Raw genomic sequence first — 20,108 nt, forward strand, 5'->3', positions numbered from 1 at the left:
GATTATGGCAGAGCAGATCTCTATCTATCTACCTGTCCGAAAGTCCATCCACCTGTCTTTATTATCCAGAGTTTCCGCATAAAACACAGTAACTAAGTACAACAGCAGAGCATACAGGCTTGGATTCAAACCAGTAACCTGCCGAGTACGAACCCCATTCCACAGCGCCCAGTTCCCAAGCCGCGCGTCGATGCCTGTTCGTTGCTTGGTTCTCAGCGTCAATAACAAATATAATGCTCCATGCGCTGTGATCTAATAGGGCAAACCACGGAAGTCTAGAATACTTTTCCAGAAGTCAGATTTCTTGAATAGCCCAGCGACTATTACGTTGTCAAGAAGCATTCTGTTCTATAGTTTCTTTCGCAGTCAAATCTAGAGCTCATAACGTGACGAGAACAGTCCTAATGTATTTGAATACATTTATACAAAGACTGAATAATGGCTACAGAATTTCATGAAGCTAAACCTACGATGGCTCAATTTTGTGGGCCCTCAGATTTTAATTGGGAAACTTGGATGTTTCCAAGTTAATGTATGTTCAATAATTCTCTTGTGTTTAGATTATTTACGACGCGAAACTTGGTCAGTGGCATTTATGCAGTGTCACAAACGCCTACATTTTGCGTTTTGGACGAATGCTTTGTGTTGAAAAGCATGAAACATTGGGTACTTGGCTAGTAACAGCGGACATAGCGTGGGAACCGCGGCGCGCCATTTGCTTGTCTGGTCTCTGACGTCACTTACCCCAGGTTAAATTTTATATAATTTTATGTGTGTCGAACTTTAAAACCCAAATAATAGGCGTACTAAATATATTTAGTGGCGTCTGCACTTATTATTTTGATCATTAAATGCCGTCCATTTGTTAGATTTAGCTTTAACCGTCACAGGATGTCAGGTGGGGTGACATCTTACGGGCGAAATCGCTCTTCATTTTTTTAATCGCGTAGCATCAGAGAGCCATTAGCCTTCGTAAGGGTGAGACGTGAGCCTGCCTGCAGTCTATCTTGGCCTACAGCGTACGAATCTGGTATTGTAGAATAAGCAACTAGTGTCCATAAGTTGTATTAAATAGTTTACGTGAAATTAATTGTGATTTCGTATTAATAGAGACAAATTAAATGTTTTCGGACACGTCCAAAAGCTACTTCACTTTTCTTTGTATAGTTGGATAAAAAGTAGTTCGTGGTGTGTGCAAATTAGGTCGTGTGAAACAATGAAGAAGTGTTCACTAAAAACGTCGTAACAGTTTCGTGATTTGAAATAACTTCGACTTTGATTTCACGTTGCTCGGTCAACAATTGCAAAATCATTATTCACGATATTCATTCCAACATGGAAAATTACGTGCGAAGTTGGTAGCCATTATGGCGTCTTTTTGCGATGTAGAAATATTAAATATTCAAGTCATTCAGAAATGAAGAACTTTTCCAAAATATTAAATTTGTTTGCCGACTTTTGAGCACGTACACAAAATTACTGCTGACCAGTGGCTTTGTAATCCGCGTAGCCTATAGGAACTGTACCGAGTACACATTAATATGAATAATTAATTAGTTGCAAAAGTGGTAGACATTTTGATTTTTCCGACATGAATATTCAAGCTGATCTGAATTATATTACATATTAATAATGAATGAGTTTTGCAAAGTTTCTAGAAGTTTCTCTTCAAAATTCTGGCGAACGTTTGGGAATCAAATTACTGTAGGACATTAATTGTTGATTGTCATTCTTATGATTTAGTCTAAAAATTCAGTGGTCCCATTGTAAAGTTATTGTCGTAGTTTCATGAAAATAATTTTAAATGCACTTGAGGAGATACTTAAATAATTATTGTGATAATATTATGTCAGTTCGGTTTCATATAAATTGATGAGTACATTTCAGTCAAATAGGGTTACGATGCACTCAGATGTCATTGCTAATATTAAATAGTTTTGTTTTCATATTTATAATCAGCTATTTACATGTGACATTACCGTAAAATGACCTCGCTCGGCTCACTGCTTGTTGCATCCGGAAGGCTCTCGGATAGATTCCCGAGCTGGTACAGAAGGTTTCGTGTTTTTATCCAGTTTCTCAGCGCATAACTAGTCACTGTGTCTTATATTATACTTTATTTTCGAAGCTGCAAAATGATGTGAGCACTAATGTACCAAAGTTAAGTCGTGGGCAATTCTTTTGCTGATCCTGGGATTTGGGATTCGTGCAATAGAATGACGGACAATTGTCTTCCTGTGATTAAATGAAAAAGTTAATTACACTTGAGAAATGTGAAATTCATTTCTTAGGATGTCTGCACCATTCCACCCCTTCAAACTACGTTACATTTTATCTTTACGTCGACACGTTAAATGATTTGTTACATCTTTGCAGCTTTTCCTGTACTCTCGCGTAAAATATTCCCATTATCCATAGAGTCAGGAATTCTTTCACTATTTCATCTTCCAGGATAGGAAACCATGAACACTTTTCATCTCCTCGTAAACTCCCGTCGTTTGTTCTACTTAGGCTACGAAGTCTAAACTGCAGTGCGTTTAAAAAGTTCGGTTCATTGTGTTCAGAATTTGTACAAAACTTGAAACATGTTCGCCTGCACCAACAAATTATTCCCCATTATAGCCAAGGTTCTTGGATTGTGACTGAGTAAGAGCAGTAACTGTCAAATCCGCTGACGTCACGTAAATTAAACATTGATATAAAATTATTTGATGGCAGACTCCACACACGAATCGTACAAATTATCATTCTTTCTGCATGACTAACTCACTAATAAACCTAATAATTCTTTCCTTCTGTGTGCATGGCCGGCGAACACTAACTTTTCATGATTTGTACGTTCTCGTGTGCCCCTGCCATCCGTTGCTTCTTTGAATGTAGACAAATTTTAAATTTCGTTTCGTGAAAGAGCTTAAGAATGAACTTCAGTCGAAATCACGACAGTAAATAAATGGGACCAAAGGCGTCCCCACTCACAAATTCAAGGAATATTATAAAGAGTAGTATGATAATATTAAAAATGTCGCTAAATATATTACGTGTGATGGGTAGTTGGACAGAACCTTCTATTTAATGTGTTTTGTTCTGAAGTTTCGGTCAGGATTACCACAGTGAAGTTTGCAAATGTTGAACACAGCTTCCATATCAGGTGTTATGTTATCCTGACATTTCAATAAGAGCTCTTAATTAATTTACACCTCGACGCTGAATCTCTTTGTCCCTGTTTCGACTTCTCGATTCTCTTCCACGTCTTCATACATTACAACGTTTTCGGGAAATTCACTGCCACAAAAGAACACGGAAGTTAATTCTCGTCACCAGAAAAACCGAAATTCTACTCCTAGTCCGAACCATTTACCTTAAATTCGGATCTTAACTCCGTTTTAATAATATTCTCCTCCACTCCGAGGCCCCTTAGCTCGTGTCACGCGTTTCCGTGTCAAAGTTTTCTGCTAGGTTTCAAATTCCTTGGGCGTGGCCTTCTTGATGTAATCACAGGAAGGAATGAAATAAATGAAACTCCTTTAACTGATACATCGTTGTTATATCATCATGCTTCGAGTCGAGAATAATTTCAGTTATTGTAGAGTATGAACTTATGTAGGCGTTGCCTTAGTTTTCTAATTTGTTCTGTGCTAGAAAAGATGATTCCATGGACCCGGAATCAAAACTTTAAATAATTCATTTTGACCAAACATCGGACGGCCGTCTTCGCTATGTGAAACTGAATAAAATCACGAAACCAAGCAAAGAGGAGGTTTTTGATCAGAGGAGCTTATGAATGCAACCAGTGGTGGACGGAGCACGGAAAACCAAAACTGTTTTGTTATTGTTAAATTGAGATTTGCAGACATCAGCAACAAATCTTTTTAAAATTGGTTGTCTGTCCATTGAAGAGCCTCCCCCCCCCCACAGCTTATATTTTATACGCAACGTGTTATGTATGCTGTCTAAATGCCCAGCCAATCGTAACCATATTGATTTGTTTATGGCTGTGATGTTCTCACACTAAAAGGCCATGTTACACGATCATATAACTTGCCGAATTCGATGGCGCACGCATTCATCGCGAACTAACAGACATGTCGAAATTTCGTAGTTATATCGCGCGGTGTATTACAGGCAGGCAGGCTCTGGTCATTGCGGTAAGATTTTCGATAAACCAGGAAATATAAGAGAATATTTGCTCGTCAGGGATTTCGAAGTGTTTAGTGTTCAGTAAAGATTGGCTCAGAGTTTCGAAAGAGTGTAAAGTCTGTGTGTGAGTGAAGCGGCCCTCTGAGTATTTGTGGTTGTGTTGTGTTGTGTTGTGTTGTGCCAGCGAGAGACTTCGAACCAGGGACCATGGCAAGAGGAGCAACGCGCAAACAGTAAAGTTAAGAGAAAAAACCAGTGTCGGCCGAACCCCTAGTGGACGAGGACCCATCCGCTGGAGGATGGGCTGGGTGCTCGCGGCAGATCTTGTACGCCATAGCATCGGCACGGTCTTATCAGAGCGGCCAGGCCCCAGGTTGCCAACGATAACCACGTCGGTCCGTGCCAGGCAACTTGTATTTGACGCGGCGCCCGCCACGACTGAGGGCATGTTAGGTTAAGGTCAAGTTGGCAACCCTGTGCACTTTATACTTTTTTTTATAGTTTGTAAGTGTCCTCCCTGCCCTCCCCGATAGGTGCCCAAGTTAGGTCGCGTGCACTTAGCTTTTGTGTCCATGGCAATGGACGTTCAGTCAGGAGGGTTTGATATTTCTGTGTGTTTTTTTTATCACAGGGTGCACAACTTGACAGGTTCGGTCGGCACGACCAATGAAATCAATGCGAGAAGGAGAGACAGACAAAAAGAACTTTTGCATTCTCTTCCTGTGAACAAATCGCATTGCAAGGAAAAAGATTCAGTAAAGCCAAAATACGTAATTTGGTTCTTCAATCTTTCGCTTCAGTGCTGAAAGATTTGTCTGAATCTGTAAGGTTATTTATTGTCAGGAATTCTGAAGAGAAATATTATGTTTTGTTGTGTGTTTTATTCTGTGAACTGAATTACAGGTTATTCGACGTTAGAGAAAGACATCGATTGTGTTTTTTCTTAAGAAAGCGTAATTCAGCGTTATCGAACGCAGATCAGTTACACGAACATTTTGCGTTTCGTTTGTCCGCGAGAATCGCGGAATTGGCGCCGGAGTTAGGATTTTGCACGACGAAAACTTCGCCGACGTAATAACGCGCTTTGGTTTGAACAAATTAGGAGTTTCGTGTGTTGTTCCGGGCCGCGAATCCGTGTCGCTGTTATTTTTTTCAGGAAGGCGAACTCCTTGCACGGGCGTAAAGGTAAGTGACAGAATAAAGGTGGGTGAGAGGTTCGACGTTGTTTGGTCCTCGTTTCCGACGTTTCGTTCTTCGATTCAGTGAACCGTCATTCCAGCGCGACAAATCTGAATTTCGTGTTCTCGTTTCATTTCCGATCTTATTGCGACGTCGTAAAAGCTCGATAAATTTTAGTCCGCGTTTTCGTTCGCCGAAGTGGATGGCCTGCAGTCGTGTCGCTTCGAAGTTGCGCTTGTCAAAACGGACAACTGCAGTGAGCAATCAGAAATGGCTACTAAACTCTGCGCATGCGCACAGCAGAAGAGATGAGTCACGGAGTCAACGAACAGCACAGGTAAGTTTTCTGAGTTCGTGTTCTTACTTCCAATGTATGATTGTTGAGCCGTTCTTACAGAAGTCGTTTTGTTTGTTTGTTTGTTTGTTACAGTTCCCGCTCATTTCCTGTGCCTCAACGTGGCGAGCGGGTGAAACAAAGAACGATGCACGTCCGAAATTGGTTTTCGGTTTTACTTTGACGGAAATCCGTCCATTTTGGTCACACTGTTTCGTCTGTGCGCGGTTATGATTCGTGATTTGCCCAAGTTAATTGTCCTTTAACCGTTTTAATATTATTTCGCGTCGCCTATTGACACGTGTTCGTCTGTCTTATTTTCTCCAGGTTGTGAGGATTTGAATAGGAGAGTCGACTTATGCACATAAGTGACGTGGAAATTATAATGGAAATGTCCGGGCAGTATTTTACGAAGTTGTGATTCATCGATTTTGATTAACATGGTTCGGGTAATTTGGACAATTACTCGCGGACGGATACGATGAGACTAATGGGTGGTCTTTAAAAAACACAGACGAGGGGGATTGTTTTGGTTTCTTAATTGTGACACTCTGTGGCACTTATAAAAGTGTCAATTATTTGCTTTCATGAATGTACAGAATTGAAAAATTTGACAGGGTGACCAAAAATGCTCGGAATGATGAAAGAACGTTTTGATATTTTGGCCAAGCAACGGAAGTGTGATGATACAAACTTCTGTTAAACCTCTGTTGTGTGACCACAGAGTTGTATTCGTGAATCTGGTAATTTAGAAATTATGGGGATGCATCGTTCCTTGGCCAAACAGGATGAACCTGATAATTTTAAATAATTTCCTGGTCACCAAACCCTCGTTCACAGCTTCAAATGCATTCAGTTTTTAGCTTTTCAAGAAGTTCCCTCTTACAAATCCTGCCATTTCAGTCTGAACCTGTAACCTAGCAACCTTAAATTTATTTTCATGTTAGCGATGTCATGTGTTGAATGTTAACCGAAGAGATTTTCTGAATCTTTCCGAAATTATTCACGTGTCTGTAGTAATAGCAGTGCCTGGATCCAGTTTCTGAAATTTAATGTCTGAAATAGTCATTCTTATAAGAATTTCTCTAACTATACATGAGTCAATTAACTCGACTTTTATCACAAGAATAATTTTAACATTTGCCTTAACGTCACGTATAAGAATTGTGGAATGGAGGGCTTAATGTTCATCAAAAGGTTTCAGGTAACTCGTGTCATCCCTAGCTCAAGTTGAATTTTGACACTCTGTGAAAATGATGTACGTAAATCTGTGATTTATCGGAAGGTACTGCGCCTGCAGGTACTTGGAACAACTAACAAAAACCAGGACAGCTCATCCGCAGTCCAATTCTTGAGCACAGGACGTCCAGAACACAGAGCAGAGGGGCTACGCCTTCAACAATTCATCATCACGAAGTTTTGTTGTTAACTTGATGCATGTTTTTGGATATTTCCTGGGGATTGAATTAGTTTTTCTAGTGTTACAGGATAATGTAAGCAGAGCCAGCGTCTGAAATGTTGTTTTTTCAACAAAAATATATTTGTTTCGAAAGTGCAATTAGCCTCTTTACCGTCCAGTAAGATGTTAATTTTAACTTTGTCCAGTTAACACAGTTTATTCCAGCAGAATCAATACAAATCACATTAAAATTACGCAATTTATAATATTTCTCTTTAGAGTAAATTAAATGTAAAAATACCTTCACGGCGACTACCAAAAACACGTAAATAAAACCGAGCGCCTTACTCCAGACTCCTCCCAGTTCCACAAGAGGCGCCACCATCACCTCGTTTTCATCTCGTGCTACCAAGGTCTCCTACGTCGCACTCGCATAGCAAATTATGATGAGCATTGACTATTATATTAGGAGCAAACCTTCGTGTGTTTTTAAACATAATTCTCGTATGTTCTAATGGTGGTGCAATGTATTCAGTACAGCTGTTTCTCTGTCGTTCAATATCCTAGAAACAAAGCGAGCTCCTGAAACGCTGAGCGATGGATGAACACAAATCTTAGTACTTAGTACATCGTATTTGATTCTGTGTAAAAATGTTGTTTTGAAATTGATGTTGCTAAAACTTCTGTCATTATTTACGAGATAAATTGTTAGTATTAACGGAAATTATGAATTGTAAAATAGTATCAAAGATTCTGGACTGAGAGCTGTGTTTTAAGTCCACCTGACGTCATATTTTCAGGGGCTTAAAATGTCGCCTTTGATACATTTCATTGCCTCTTCTTTCTCAATTCCTCGTGGCGTCTGTTTCGTCTCTGTCTCTGAGAGTTTGTTTCTGTTTTGTGCGGTCGAAATTGGAACTCCATTACGACAACTGAATCATCCAAATTCGAAAGAGTTCAGAGAAAGTTTCGTGCTTTGTGCCACGGTAATTACGAATGCATTTTAGTTACAGTAAATATCTCAGGCGGCGTCTTGATGACTTCCCTTTTCAATTCGTTTAAGAACAAAATTAACTTTTTCCGTGTTTGATTTTGCCATTTTCCTAACCTCTGTACATTTACGGTTGGTCTCAATTTCAAGGTCAGAGGCGTACTGCGTGTTTTTGTGCAGTAATTAAAGTTAAGATTCATCCGCGAAAGACTTGCTCGTGTTGTGTTGGTGGACGTGTATTCGCGTTAATAGACTTCTATGTCACTTTTATTATATTCGATGTAAAACAGGGCAATTGATAGTACGAATTAAAATAAATGTATGCTTATAAAAAATCCGGACAATTTGTGACCGAATGTCAAAGTATCATAATAATTATACACTGTCGTCTTCGTTACTTCAATGCTACACGAATATTCAAAATAATAACGTGTAAAATTTACTGCGATGTAACTTAATGAAGCTTCTACAAAGTACAGTCAAATAATTAAATAACTTTAGAGCGTGATGGAGCACGTACACACAGACGTAGTGTTCCGTGACCGGAAAAACCTAAATGGAGAACAGCCCGTTAAATCGGAAAATGTTGTGGGAGATTTGTCGCCAGTTACGAGAAAAGGAGAAAAGCTTTGACCTTGGTAGTGCGCGCAGAGCATAAGGAAAATGTTTTCTCAGCTAGAATACGTTCTCACGGCGGGGAGTACGAAGACGCCCGTCTTCTGCGTTGTAGCGCCGCGAAGTCTGGTAGGAGGTCCCTCCTGCCTCCATCATCACGTCGTCTTATCGCCCTGACGATGGAGGCATCAAGCAGCGACCAGATATACTACGTCGGTTTGAAGCCGCAGATTTACAACCCTCAGACTTTTAGAGAGGTCAGAACTGCCGAGGTCAAATCTTTCGCCCTGAGTCAGGAATAATATGCATAGCAGATCGTTACAGATTGCACAGTCCTTTAATTACGAGTCGTAGTTCGTGAGTTTTTTTCTACGCACTTGTTAAGTAGCTGAGCGTTGCCACGTACAGCGCTGATTAGATCGCTTTAGCCTTTATGTCCGGATCCCTTGTTTTCAGCTGCACTTGTATCGTGTCTCAAGGTCCCCTCCCCGTCCTCCCCTGCGCCTCATCGTGGGAAATTGCAGGTGTCCGGAGTCTTTTTCTGTAACTTGTTTGTCAACTTGTTTTTCACCTGAAAATAAATAACTAAAGCCTCAGCTGAGGGATCTTTAATTAAACCCCGTAAACCCAGCAAAAGAGTCCCATAAATCCCTTCATCGAACCCAAACCCACCTTGGCAACAAAGCAAAGAAGAAAGCGAACGGTTACACAACCTCTTCAAATGCCATGCTTTCAGCTAACAGATGTATTTATTTATTCGCGGTATTTTGTAAGGTACTTTTAGGTATTTTAATGAATAAGCACAAAATATTACCACAAAATACACAAAACTAGGAACTTGATTTAAGTTAAGGCACATACGGAGTAATGGAAAAATGAGACAGCTCTAATCAAACGGGGAATTCGAAGTATCTTTAGGAGATAAAATCGAATACAGAATCAGCTTAACAGATGATAAGCCGGGCCTGAACGAAGACTACGCCTTCTAACTGCCTGGTACCTCGACAATACCTCACCAGAATGCGCCACTAACCAGGACGTGGTTAACATAACACATTATTTATTCCGGCCCGAGTCCATTGTGTTACAAGACAGAACAGTTTCATTTCTTCGAGGATACCAGCAGAATCTAAAGTTCTCACGGCGGTAAGAACGAAATTTCTTTCGTTCTGGATTGACCACTGATCGGCGCTGCAAACCAAGGACAAAGTCTTTCCTTCCTCAAGCGCAGAAAAATCAATAACGTCCCGAAGTTCCTCGTCCGACAGATGGCAGGAGAGTGTTGATGTAGACCGTGCACGCAGCTAGTTTCAGCTCGCAGACACAGATAGCGCGCGTGTCAACACTTCCACTTCCTGTTCGTACGGCGCATGTAATGATGACGTATATTGATTTGCACGTGTTTAACTATAAACATAATTCACTATGGCATGTAATTAGCAAATGGTCATTTTTGGTCCAACAACACAAAGTTTATTCGCGGGAAATCTGTTGTCTCGTCTCAGTAAATAAAGAAATAAATTAATGCCAGACTGCGTGACCAAATATCCAAAAGACAGTCGCCTTCCTTTGAATTTTAAGTTAATATTCATTAACGATGCCATTTTATAATGTCTCAACTTTTCGGTTCATAATTAATATATGATATAATGATTACCAGTCAATGGCCCATGAATATTGGTCATTTGGAGAGAAATTTTAACTGTGAAAGAGGCTTAGAGCCTGCCACTTCAAAACCATCGTCAGTATAGGCTTCTACTGCACATTCTTCACTTAACCGGAAATCTTCTAGAACTATCTAAACAAAAGACGGAGCCTAACGAAGGTTTATTGCGATTACATACGAAATTCTTTCGCACTAAAAGGGCTATAAGCTGTCTATTTCTTCTTCCTACTTTTTAATTTCTGTTTTGCATGGATCAGAGTCCTTCATCGGAATCACTCAAGAAATTCATTGAATCCAAAGGTTCATCACCGTGTTCACAAGATTATCCTTATTCAAATTCAACCCACTCTCTAACATTTAACTTCATTACAATCCATTTTAATATTATCCTTCAACTTACTCTTATGTTTCAGGGTAAATTTAAAGTGACATAGAAGATGCTGTAGAATCTATTTTTCTTACAATCTCTGATTGATTAATTAGGTTAATGGACGTTTAATAACTTCACCTAGATTCTAGGTTGTCCCCAGACATTGTGGAAAAGGGAAGGAAACCCCCGTCCTGCCAAGAATTGAAGCCCGAACGCCCAGTTCGTAGCTAGTAGCCTGAAAGAAACGTCGTGCCATTTCAGAGGCCCCAATCCGGATTGACGGGGGCGTTACTTATATACTTTGTATATCATCTTGGAAATTCAGCGGACGCCGACTTCCTTATGAGCTCGGCGTAAACCGTAGTCAGAAATGTGGGGCGAACGCGATGCCTTTTCTAATAAAGTAACTTTTCTTTTGAATTCGAATCGTTTCATTGGAAAACAGAGACAGACAACGGCGAACGAATAAAATGTACGGAGAAGAAACATGGATCTGAAACAAGAGGGAACACAATAATAATTGTGATGTTACCTCTCGTTCGATGTTTGTCTTTTCCACGGATCTGCGTTCTGGCATTCGACAACCGAAACCTCCCAATCGCAACCCACACCGAGGAGTCGCAATATATCGGTACAACCCCCCACGCCTCCACCCCAACCCGCGTTATTAGAGCCAAGGACTGGAAGGAGGGGAAGAATGGAGACAGAGCCCTTGGGCAAATCATCTCTTTTATTTTACCTCCTGTAGCAGAAATTTCTTTTCCGAAGTATCGCCGTTGTCATGCGAGCAGAACGACGCTGTAAACGTTGGATTTAAAATTTAAATGTTGACGAGTATACTCGTCACTACATTTAAGATTTATTTATAAACGAAGTTGTAACATTTGATTTTTTGTGTTTGTTTGTAACAAGATTTATGAAGCCAACGCTCATATTTGCGGTGTAGAACGGTCATCAGACACTGAGATCACTGGTTCGAATCCCGCTGACGACATTTTCGCCTTGCAGCTGCGCATTTTGCGACGAGCTCATTCCGCGTCTACCGTCAGAGGATTAAAAGGACGAGTTTCTCACACGCGAAAATATTTCCACACTACTTTCAAATCCTGTACACCATCTCGTGCATTTTGCAAGAGGACTTCAATGACTGTCGGCCATCTTCATAAACCGTTGTCATGTGGTCCACGGTTCACATAGAACAGGTCAGTAGGAATGACCTTTTATTCCTTGCATTGGGTTCAGACTCTGACCACTAAAAGGTCCACGGCCGTGTTCCTGGTTTTTGCGCCATGTAGAGTAGGCGACTAGCAGCGTCAAAGACAAATGTTTCGGAGACTAACTCTGTTTCCATCATCATGTTAAGTTAATGTAATTCACCGATGAGTCCGTGACACCGTTTCAACTTGCAACAACTGCCGACTCCTCTCAAAAGAAGTCTGCGTTTCAAATATATTAATTTCCCCCACTCATTCCGAAATCTGAGATTTTGTAACATCATTGGTTGGACTTCCCGCTTAGATTTGTGATTGGTGGAATATTTTAAATTCAAGTCTCTGATTGGTCGGTTCGATACCCGAGGCCAACTGTTACAGTTTACATCGCGTGGAGACGCTAGGTCACTTATGCCTACTTTTGCATTAACCCAATTAATAGGGGTCGGACCTCCCAGGGGCGAAATACTGCAATGGCCAGTTGAAAGAAGTTTCGAACTTCCTGGATGTGGATTTTTCGAAAGGACAGCTGACATTGCTTCGTCCTTGATGGGCGGTCATAGTCCGAGCTCGACCTCATGGCTAGACGATTACAGTTGGTTCTTCCTCAGGCACATGGCACAACTCGGCCAAATTTAATTTTGCAATTTTTTAAATAAGACACGTAGATCAGAAATCGATACAAAATTCACAGTCTGTTGCCTTCATAATGACGTTTTTGTAAACGATGTTCATGAAGCAAGAACATTTAATCATGACGGTTTCGTAACTCGAAACATGTCGCCACAAGTGGATTCATTTAATACAAGACGTAAAGAGAAACTGCTGTGTGTTGATGAATGGTAATTTTTTAGATAAAATTAAACGTTTTTAAAATAATTAATTTCAATAAAACTTCTTGAGCAGAAAATAACGAGAAGAAATAATTTTTCCTTCTTTGCTGCAAACAAAATTTCTCTTTATTTTATGTTTTTGTAGCTACTACACCAATTCCTAGTTTTCTACATTATTTTCAACAACAACAACAACTGTGTCGTGAAGAATTGCACCAGCTCAGTGACTTCGCTGCCCTCCCGCGAGCGCCGCTCCAATTAAGGCCTATCCGTGTATTCAATGAGAGTCGGAGATCCTCGCCCACCGACTGAATCTATGTCAAGGTATCCAGAGAAAACCTTGAACTCTTTCCACGCACCAAAGTAAGAAACGATGTAACCACACCAGGTTCAAACCCGTCGCTACATCAACAGAAGGAGTGTTACGTTTCTCCTTCAACATTTTTTTACGTTTCTCCTCCATTAATTTCTCTCTGTATTTGTAGGCGTAATCGCTTGCATTCGGTAGGTTCTCGATGACACAAGTCGACATCCCGGATCTACAAACATTCATGTCTGCCGCCTTGTCCCTGCAATTTGAAATATTAAAAGTGAAAACAAATTCTCTTTCATCGTCCATTAATATAATCTACACTCAATATAATTTTTATCACATTTCGCAGACACTAACTAACTAACTAACTAGATGGCTTACCGAACCCGAAGGTTCATCACCGAATTAACCAAAGCCCTCCACCGGACCCTGTCCTGGGCCAACAAAATCCAGTTTCCTTCAACTCCTATCTCCCATAGATCCCGCCTGAGATTATCCTCCCATCTACGTCTAGGTCTCCCCAGCGGTCTCTTCCCTTCAGGTTTCCCAACCAGTACCCGGTGCACACCTCTTGTCCCATCCATGCGCGCTACATGTCCCGCCCATCTCACTCTTCTCGACTTAATCACCCTCACAATACTGGGGAAGCAGTACAGATTTTTAAGCTCGTCATTGTGCAGTTTTCTCCACGCCCCATCGTCTTCCCTCTTAGGCCCAAATATCCTCCTCAACACCCGATTCTCAAACACCTGCAATCTGTGTTCCTCCCTCTGAGTGAGAGACCATGTTTCGCACCCATACAAAACAACAGGCAAGATTATTGTTTTGTATACTTTAATTTTCAGGTTCTTAGAAATCAGACGGGAAGACAAAATATTTTGGACTGAGAAGTAGCAAGCATTTCCGGAATTTAGTCTCCTCCTAACTTCCTCACAAGTATCATTTTGATTTGTTATTGTTGTTCCCAAATATTTGAACTTTGTAACCCTTTCAAAGGATTTATTAGCTACCCTAAGATAATTTTGCCCGCCTGTCTTCTGATGACGAGATACTAACATGTACTTAGTTTTTTCTGAATTTACTTCCAGCCCCACTTGTCTACCAGCCTCTAGTAAAACTTCTGCGTTCCTCTTTATTGTATTTATATCGTCCCCCAATAAATTAACATCATCAGCATATGCCAATAGCTGATGTGTCCCGTTCAATTGCAAACCCTCCTGCCTACCTTGGACCTTCCTGATGGCGTATTCTAGCGCAAAGTTAAAGAGCAAGGGAGACAAAGCATCTCCTTGTTTTAGACCGTTCTTGATGAGGAATGTCTCAGATACATATTTACCTACTCGAATTTTGCTGCAGGTTTCATTTAAGCACATTTTTATTAGACCCACTAGCTTCTTTGGTATACCAAATTCAATAAGAATATTATATAGCACTTCTCTCTTCACAGAGTCATAGGCTTTTTTGAAATCTATAAATAACTGATGTACAGTCCCACCGAACTCCCATTTTTTCTCTAGTATCTGACGAATGCAAAAGATCTGATCAATCGTTGATCTGTTTCGTCTGAACCCACACTGATGATCCCCAATAGTTTCATTCGCATATGGGGTTAATCTTGCCAAAAGAATGTTGGATAGAATTTTGTATGAGGTTGATAGCAGCGATATTCCTCGGTAATTACCACACTCAGTCTTGTCCCCCTTCTTATAAATAGGAATAATTATGGATTCCTTCCATTGATGTGGCATCTCTTCCTTATCCCAAATTAACTGAATAAGCTTATGGATCCTCATATGCAACCCTTTGCCACCTGCTTTAATTAATTCGGCCGGAATCTGATCAATTCCTGGAGATTTATAACTTTTCAACTTCCCAATGGCTAGTTCCACTTCATCTAAGCTAGGTTCTGGCACCAACAGTTCAGCTGTATGCATTTTAATCTGTCTAATATCACCAGTATTATGAACATTTAAGAGCTCGCTAAAGAAATTTTTCCACCTATTCACAATTTTTATTGGATCTGCAAGCAAATTGCCACTATCATCCTTTACCAAATTAGTCTGGGGTTGATATCCTTTCTTAAAGTTATTAATGCCTCTGTACAGGTCTCTGATGTTTTTTTCCTTATTATTTGTCTCAAGTTCAGCAATTTTGCCCTTCAGGTATTCCCTTTTCTTAGTCCTAAAGGTTCTACTAGCCTCACGTCTCACGTTACATAGATTATCCGCATTTGTTTTGTTTGGGTTCTGCAACCATTGAAATTTTGTTTGCTTCCTTCGATCTATTAATTTTGAACATTCTTCATCAAACCACGGTTTATTTTGCTTTCTCCTGTAGTATCCTAGTTTCTCTTTTGCTGAAATTTTGATGCAGTTTCTGACATTTTCCCACTCCCTGTTGATGTCCACACTTTCATTATCCTCATTTGTCTCTAAAATTTGAAACCTATTCGAAATTTCAACTTGATATTGTTCCTTTGCCTCTCCCTCACTTAATTTTTTCAAATCAAATCTTTCTGTGTCAAAATTTTGTTTAGTTCGTCTACTTACTGAAAGCCGCTCCCTCACTTTTGCTACCACCAGATAATGATCAGTGTCGCAATCTGCTCCTCTGAATGATCTCACATCAATTACATTTGTCTGCCTTCTCTTATCTACTAAAACATGATCTATTTGATTGTGTGTTCTGCCATCTGGGGAAGTCCAAGTGTATTTATGAACATCACGGTGTGGAAATTTTGTACTTTTTACAATTAAATCTTTTGACGTAGCGAAGGTCACTGCTCTGACGCCATTATCATTACTAAGTGCATGGAGACTCTCGCTGCCTATTGTGGGTTTGAAGACATCCTCCCTCCCAATTTTTGCATTGAAATCTCCTAGCAGAATTTTCATGTGATACTTGCCAAATGTATCAAATACTGATTCCAATTCTTCATAAAAGCTATCCTTGATATCATCGCTTTTGTCTTCAGTTGGGGCATGAACATTAAGGACAATGATGTCGCACCAACGTCCTTCCAAAATTACGTAAGACAACCTGTCACTAACAAATTCTACTCTCTTAACTGCTGCCCTAATTCTGCTATGAACAAAAAAACCCGTCCCTAGCTGATGATTGTCATTCCCCTTTCCATAGAAAAATGTAAAATTGTCCACTGGGATCGTGCCCTCCCCCTCCCATCGCACTTCCTGCACTGCCACTAAGTCTAACTTATAATTACCTAATTCCCTACACACTGATTTCAGTGCCCCAGCCCTATAGAGGCTCCTAATGTTCCAGGTACCAAATCTCATGTCCTTTTTCAATTGCCGTGGTCGTGCCAAAGAGTCCGTCCTGATCCGAGGCTTGGTTGATTTTTTCGTAACACATATTTTTTTTAAAGGTGAAAGGTTGTTAGCCCTACACCCAACCCCCAACCTGGAGGACCAGGGTATCACTCTTAGTCTAGCGCATCTCCTTAGACCTGTCCGGCTTGGGTGACCCTACCATGAGCCGAAGCTCAGGCCGGCATAGCCCTAAGGGTCATTTGAGCACGCAAGCCTCCTCACCCGGCAGATTGCCTTCGACAAGGTGGTGATACCTTCGAGAAGGCATTTCGCAGACACAGTTACAGAAAATATGTGTGTATATATACTTGTACTTTTGGGGTTTTAAAATATCAGAGATTTCGGTGTAGAATGTAGAGATTGTGTTTTTGTGTGTGTGTGAGAGAGAGAGAGACAGGCAGAAGTTATTGACCATTTAGTTTGGTTAAAGATTGTTGACCTGGAAATGAAATGATATGTCTGTTTGGTGTTCGTTGACCACCTTGGCTGCTCCCTCATAAATATATTTTTACATAACCCCTCCTTCCTCTCATTTTGGGCTCCCATATCGCACCCACGAAAACCCTCAGTTATTTTTTAGAGCGCAGAAATCAGGAAGGAAATGCATACAATACGAAACCCGTGTCTCCCCTCCTTTTATTTCTAGACCTTCTTACTACTGTAAGAATCCGTGCTGAAATGGAAGGGAGAGGACTTTAAGTGGTACAGCTCTTTTGCCAGATGTTTGTTAAAATATTAGATGTTCGAGCCGTCTGTGAGTGAAGATTCCTTTGCGTATGATTCTTGGAGGTAGAACGTAGCTTTGTTTGTTGCACGTTTTATTGATCTTGTTATTGGGTATTCAATCAGCATATGATCATCATGTTGAAGGGGTCCCGGGATCTTAATAAACATTGTGACCTCAATCAGAAATTGCTGGCAATTCAGTAATCAGCGTGCACTAAAACTCATCTCGTAAAACTGTTTAATGACGTAATGTCAGATACAAAAGAAATGTTTTTGTAGAATTGCTCTCTTTATTTTGTTGTTTCTACTTGTTACATTGAGATTGCTGCTGCTGGTGTCATGGAGAGATGTTTCCTCAAGGTAAAACATTTAGGTGGGCTCTCCTTTACTTAGTGGGGAATCCCCACGTCCACTCAAAGTATTTGCGACCAGGTTGGTGGCCCCAGCACCCTGCCAGTTTCTCATAATAACTAGCTCCTTAGCACCTACAGTCATCATTCCACCACTTCTAAATGATGTTCTGTCATTGCCCCAGATGCATTTCTCTCGTAATCATTGTCTGAGTTTCCTTGTGATGATCTCAAGGTCGTCCGTCACATGTCACGTGAGTTGGAAGGGGAGGGTGAGGTTGAGATAGAGACGCAGTTGTCCTCTAGCAATCTGCCGCCAGAGGCACGGGCAGCCTCCCCGTGACAGCGCACTAACACTTATATATATATATATATTGTTATTTTTTATTCTTACCAAGTCGGTATCGGCGCCGTCTGACTTTGCCTCAGAACGCGACCGACCAAGTAGCACGCACCGCACTCGCGCGCGCGCACACAGAAGCCACGGCGACGTACTTTGTGTGATTTCTTATTATATTATGTTTTTACTCTTTTTTGATTCTACCAAAATTTCTTATTCTCTCAAATATATATATATATATATATGCATATTTATATACACATGCGTATATATATTCTTAATTTTATTCTTATGTAGTCGGTATCGCCGAGGGACTTGTGCTGTCAGGGAACGCGGAAAGTAGCACGCACCGAAGAAGTTAGCCTCAGAACGTGACCAGCCAGTATCACGCACCGTGTGACTTTGACTCAGAAAACAGGCAGCCAACTACCGCACACCGCACACAAACGAGACACTTTAAGCTGCTTGTACGTGATGTTTATTTATTTTTAAGGCAAGTCCAACGGTGCGTCGTACATGGACGGTCGAGCTCTGCAGCAATGTCTACTTCAATTTTTTTTCGGAATATTTCAAGAATTTTTAGTTACTTTCGACTTTCACGCCATTTAGAACGATCTATCCAATTTTTTAGCGGGCAGAAATCGGGAAGGTAAAGCATACAAAACCAAACCCGTTTCTGCCCTCCTTTTATTTCTAGAACTTAATACTACCGTAAGAATCCGCTGGGTCTCGAACTGCCGACGTCGTCCTCCTACGTAACCCATTCGGCTACGAAGCGTGTGGTAGATTAGGATTCTGGATCGACCTGTTATTCCGATGCCCTTCTCCCGCTGAATACGTAGTTTATTGGGTTCGTTACTAGAATTCGTTGTGGCCAAGTTCGCAGAGAGAGAGAGAGAAAAGAAGACAGAAGTGGGTAAAAATTGTTGCGTGATTGTAGTCTTTGGGTTTATGTAAAGAAATTCTCAGACACCAACTCCCGGTTAATGAGATGGTCTCTCAGATTAGCGGAGTTCGATTTCCACCCAGGATAGTCTATCCAGCATGTAGACGCCCTAAGTCGACACATCGCGACCCTCGAAAACAACCCCTTGAGTCGGGAAGACATGGCTACAGCAGCAGAGCGACAGTTTTCGTCAGCGTCTGTAGAAATAACTTTGACAAAGGTCAGTTCTACCTTGACAAAAATGGCTAGAAACTGACCGACGTTTCAGAGGTGCTTACTTCCTGCATCATTGGGCAATCATCGCCCTGATGATGGTAGGTAATAAGCACCTCTGAAACGTCGGCCAGTTTCTACTAGATTACTTGCCGCTGTGAGAAGCTGAAATCTCACTTACAGCAAGGATGTTTCTGGCAAAGTGACAACTTGCAAGATCAAGAAAGAGATGGGGGATACCATTGAGGTACGTGGACTGGATCCGTGTGGCTTGGCACTAGGACAGACGGAGGATTCTGTTGATCCTCGGGGTTCTGTTAAAGGCCTGCTTCGTGTTCGGCAGGTCCCGGGTTAAAATCTCGGCTCAGAGCCCGGCTATCTCAGCCCCTTCAGGCAAATTCCGGGATGGTACCGTAAATTAGGCCACGACCGCTTCCTTCCACATCCTTTCTAATTCATTATTCATTGTCTTCCTCTCATTCGACGCTGTGTAATCCGTTGAATTGTAAAAAGATAATCACGTGTACGCGTCTCACGCACGGCTCTGCCTGATTTCCGCTGGCCGTGACCTAAGTAATTGGTTCACGCGGCGATTTCTTGCTTCAGGCAGGATCCGGTACGAGAGCTCGTGGCAGAATTTCCTGAAGAGGACGTCTGCATTTTATGGCTGTCGACACGATCACTGTGATGGAAAAGTTCTCTTATCACGGAATGTTAAACTGCAGGTTGTGTCTCAAATATTTTTAGATGCATTTAACTCTTTGAAGCACAGTGGTAACTATATGTACCACCTGCAGTTATATTTATGGGGTCTTCTTAAGGTACAATTTGGCTGCACGCGATAGAGACGGACTCATCGCAGCTTCCCGCCACTCACTTTTGAGGTGACGACCGAGACATGCGGCAAAGTGTTTGTTTTGTTGAGACGCGTGCACATATTCTGTGAAAAATGAGTATAAAAATGCTTCTAAAAAGGTTACTCGAAGAAGAAGAAGAAGAAGAAGATGTGTTGCTGTGTTATTTGTTGCGAAAGAAAGAAAGAAAGAAAGAAAGAAAACCTACGAGTTCAATATTCAAAACCAGACGCGAAGAAGGGTCTTTCTGTCTGTTAATAAAGAATCATTTATCATTAGAAGAAGAAAGTTTCAGGAGTTAT

General features: G+C 41.0%; 1 long non-coding RNA gene across 1 annotated transcript; it reads right to left on the minus strand.

Moving 5' to 3' along the window:
* Positions 1 to 7,090: 7,090 nt before the first annotated feature.
* On the minus strand, positions 7,091 to 9,688 carry LOC147873330 (uncharacterized). The gene is made up of 2 exons (XR_015535990.1): positions 9,328 to 9,688; positions 7,091 to 9,226 (listed from the first exon to the last, which is right to left on the minus strand). It is a non-coding gene; the product is annotated as an uncharacterized LOC147873330 (long non-coding RNA).
* Positions 9,689 to 20,108: the final 10,420 nt, after the last annotated feature.

Source organism: Zootermopsis nevadensis, unplaced genomic scaffold, assembly GCF_977971745.1.
Source record: "Zootermopsis nevadensis isolate Lab colony 2312 unplaced genomic scaffold, Znev_1.0 Znev_ptg000020l, whole genome shotgun sequence".
NCBI classification, from domain to species: domain Eukaryota; kingdom Metazoa; phylum Arthropoda; class Insecta; order Blattodea; family Termopsidae; genus Zootermopsis; species Zootermopsis nevadensis.